Source organism: Octodon degus, unplaced genomic scaffold, assembly GCF_000260255.1.
Source record: "Octodon degus isolate 3935 unplaced genomic scaffold, OctDeg1.0 scaffold00090, whole genome shotgun sequence".
NCBI classification, from domain to species: Eukaryota; Metazoa; Chordata; class Mammalia; order Rodentia; family Octodontidae; genus Octodon; species Octodon degus.
Genome location: NW_004524666.1, coordinates 701987 through 705690, shown reverse-complemented (window position 1 = coordinate 705690; position 3704 = coordinate 701987).

The following is a 3704-nucleotide window of genomic DNA, read 5'->3' as shown; positions in this document are numbered from 1 at the left end:
ATATATATAAAAGCTCAGACAAAGATTAGATATGTTACTCTCCAAGTAGGGAATGACAGGTATTTCATTGCAAAAATTATCATTAATGTATCAAATAATAAAAAAATTGTTTTTATTATTTGTATATGTTTATGATACATTTTAATAACTGCATCCCCTCTTGGGCGTTGCTACCTATACATATTGCATTGAGGTGATTTTTCCCTCCTTGGCCTTGCTCTTCTTTTTCTGTCCTTCCCAGAATTTTCTTCCATCTCTACATAGTGTATTGCCCTGCCTCTTCCCATATTTCTTTTATTTTACTTCTTACATTACTTATATTTTATTTCTCATATAATAAAAGAAAGACTATTTAATATTCAATTGTAACACATAATTTATTCCACTTTTAATATAAACTCAAGATCCACTCATATTCCTACAATTATCTCAAATGTGTCCTTCTTTATGGCTATGGGTATTCCATTATTTTGTATATCAGATTTTATTTAACTTCTCCTCTGCGGATGGGCATAAAGTCCACTTCTATAACTTAGCTATTGTGAATGCATTACTATAAATATGGGTATGTATAAATCACTGGAGCATAATGACTTGACCTCATTCAGAAGAGAGCCGTTAGTACAGCTGCGCCCAATGCAATTTCTGGTTTTAGTTTGGAGGGGTCACAACACTGATTCCCACAGTGGTTGCTTACATTCCTCCAAACAATGTAGAGGTGGTTTTACTTTTTCCTACAATCTTGCACCACTTGATTGTTTTTGAATGCTTTCTGATAGCTATTCTTAGGATGAACTCTTAGGGTTCTTTATCTTTGCATTTTTCTAAGAGCCAAAGATGCTATTTTTTAGTCTAATTATTGGTTATTTACAATTCTTCTTTTCAGAGTGTCTATTAATTTCAGTTGCCCATTTTAATTGAGTGTCTTATTTTCAGGGATCTAACTGTTTCTGGTCCTTTATGCATTCTAGATATTCATCTCTGTCAGAAGAGTATCTGACATTTTTCTGATTCTCTAGGTATCTATTTACTCTGTTAGTTGTTTCTTTTTTTTTTACAAGCAAGTGGTAAGGAAATGGCCAGACGGCTATTTTAAAAAGCAAAAAGAAAATCTCTCCACGAATCCAAGAAGATGCTCTGTAAGGAACACACCATAAGTGATCAGGTCCTTCGGGTTTTTGGTACATTTTTGTGACCAGTGTATGTGACAGAAAACCAGAATATTTCTGGGTGCAAGTAGGCCTTTGATGTCTGGAAAGAGAGCTGCTCCATATATATTTCACATCCTCTAACTCAAATGGAGCTGTCTTCCCATTTTGTTAAGGTCTTCCTTGTCGGGGCCCGGGGAGATGGCTCAGTGGAATATGCGCTTCCCTGGCAAGCACAAGGGCCTGAGTTCAATCCTCAGTTCCACAAAAAAAAAAAGAAAGAAAGAAAGTCTTTTTTTTTTTTTTTAAAAAAAAAAAAAAAGGTCTTCCTTCTCTCTTATGTTTCACTAGGCCTTAGTAGTGCGTTTTTCTGTACTAACTCACTCTGGACTCAATGGTTAGTTTACTTTAAACTATCTATTCAGGTCCTGTTTCCTATCTGCGTAACTCTCCCCATCTCAAGCTTTCTTATCACTCATTTCTAGAAATGCTTTAATTTCAACCCTGACTTCTATGACTGATATTCACAGTGTTTTCAATATATGTGTAGAATTCAAGCATTCGCCTAGTCTCTGTGGTTTGTTTGGCTGTTGATTTCTAGTTTCATTCAGCTATGATTCATTAGGATGAAAGAGATTACCTCTATTCCTTTATGTTTTTGTAAGCATATTTTATGTTTTATAGTATATTTTAGAGAATTTTCCATATGTTACTGAGAAAATGTGTATAATGTTGAAAATGTGTATATGTGTATAATGTTGGTTGAAAGTCATGAAGTATCTATTAAGTCCATTTTTTGATAGTATATTTCATCTGACAATGTTTTTTTTTTTCCACTTTTTGTCTAGTAACTTGGCTATCTGTGAGAGTGGTATATAACACTTTTCCAGTGTGACTACATAAAGTGTCTATGACATTTTTCAGTCAGTAATTTTAGTTTCACAAAGTTGGTTATGACCTTCTTTGTCTCTTCTGAAAATGAAATAATCCTTCCAACTTTCATGAATCAGTTAAAAGGAGTTTCATTTTCTATCCTTTACTTTCAGCCTATGAGATTTTTGGTGGATGAAGTATGTCTCATGCAGGAAAAATGTTATTGGATTTTGTTCTTTTTATCTACTGTGCAGGCACATTTCTTTTGATTTGGGGGCTAAGACCGTATGCACTGAATATTATTTTTGAAAGTGTTATCGTTTGTGTCTAGATGTCCCCTGAAAGCCTCATTTGATCATAGGTGGGGCTTTTCAGAGATGAATGGGTCTAGAGAATGATGCTGGAATTAAGTGTGTGATCCTGGGTTGCATGGTTTGTGATTACTAAATTAGTCCATTGATTGGTTTGTCATTGTTTTTGGTGTGCATGAGGGGAAGGCATGGTTGTGAATGCTTTGTACCCTAAGAACATGTAGCCCGGGTAGAGTACAAGTGGCAGCAAGAAGGCTACTGTTGTCACTTGCTGGTGCTTCACTACTTCTCTGCTGCCTTTCCTTGTGTTTGCCATGAACTATTCGTCCTCTGTGATGCTCTCCTGCCATGCTACCTGCATTGGGGCCAGCCAAATACAGACTGAAAGCTCTCCAAACTCTGAACGACAATGAAGTTTTCCTCCTTTAACATTGGATATCAGATACTTTGTCTCATCAATGAGAAAATCTAATCAACACAAAAAGATTTTACTCACTGTCTACCCAGATTTGAATGCTGCTTTCTGAAAATCCCCATTTAGTGGACATAAATCTATGTAGATTCTTTCTTTCATACAAAAGTTTTTTCTCCATCAATTTTGAAGAATAATGATGAGGATATCTGAATTTGAATTGGAAGTTGTTTTGTTTTGGGTTTTGACACATTTTGTTCCAAACTCTCTTGCCCTTTAAATTTCGTAAATCTGCAGGCATTCTGGTAGGGTTGTCTTTATAAATTGTTTGATCTTTCTCACAAACAGCTTTTATTCTCTTTTGGGGACTGAATTTCACAATTTAGACTCTAATGTGTCATGGAAAGTTTCCTTCCTTCCTTCCTTCCTTCCTTCCTTCCTTCCTTTCTTCTTTCTTTCTTTCTTTCTTCTTTTTTTTGTATCTATTACAGGGTCTACAGGGTCTCACTATGTAGATCAGACTCGTAGTGATCCACCTGTGTTCAGCCTCCCAAGAGCTGGGATTACAGGCACACGCCACCATGCCCAGTCTCAATCACTGTCTCAGTGTGTACTGGGAGTGGGGCTGGCTTGACACAGTGGGTATCGAACCCTGACTGCTATGTCTGCCTAAGCATGCATTTTCATCTTCTGAGCTATTTGGCTGGCCCAGAAATGTTCATTTCTATTGATAGATATTTTATAGTTGCGTTACTAGAATATACAATTACTGGGATATTCATGTCATTCTCTGAAATCATTTTCCAAAATTTGGAAAAAAATTTCTGGGTATTTTTTGTTGTTGTTGTTTTGTTTTGTTTTTGGTGGAACTGGGGATTGAACTCAGGCTCTTGCACTTGCCAGGCAGGTGCTTATCCTACTGAGCTCTCTCCCCAGCCCCTGCTTTTTATTAATATTTTT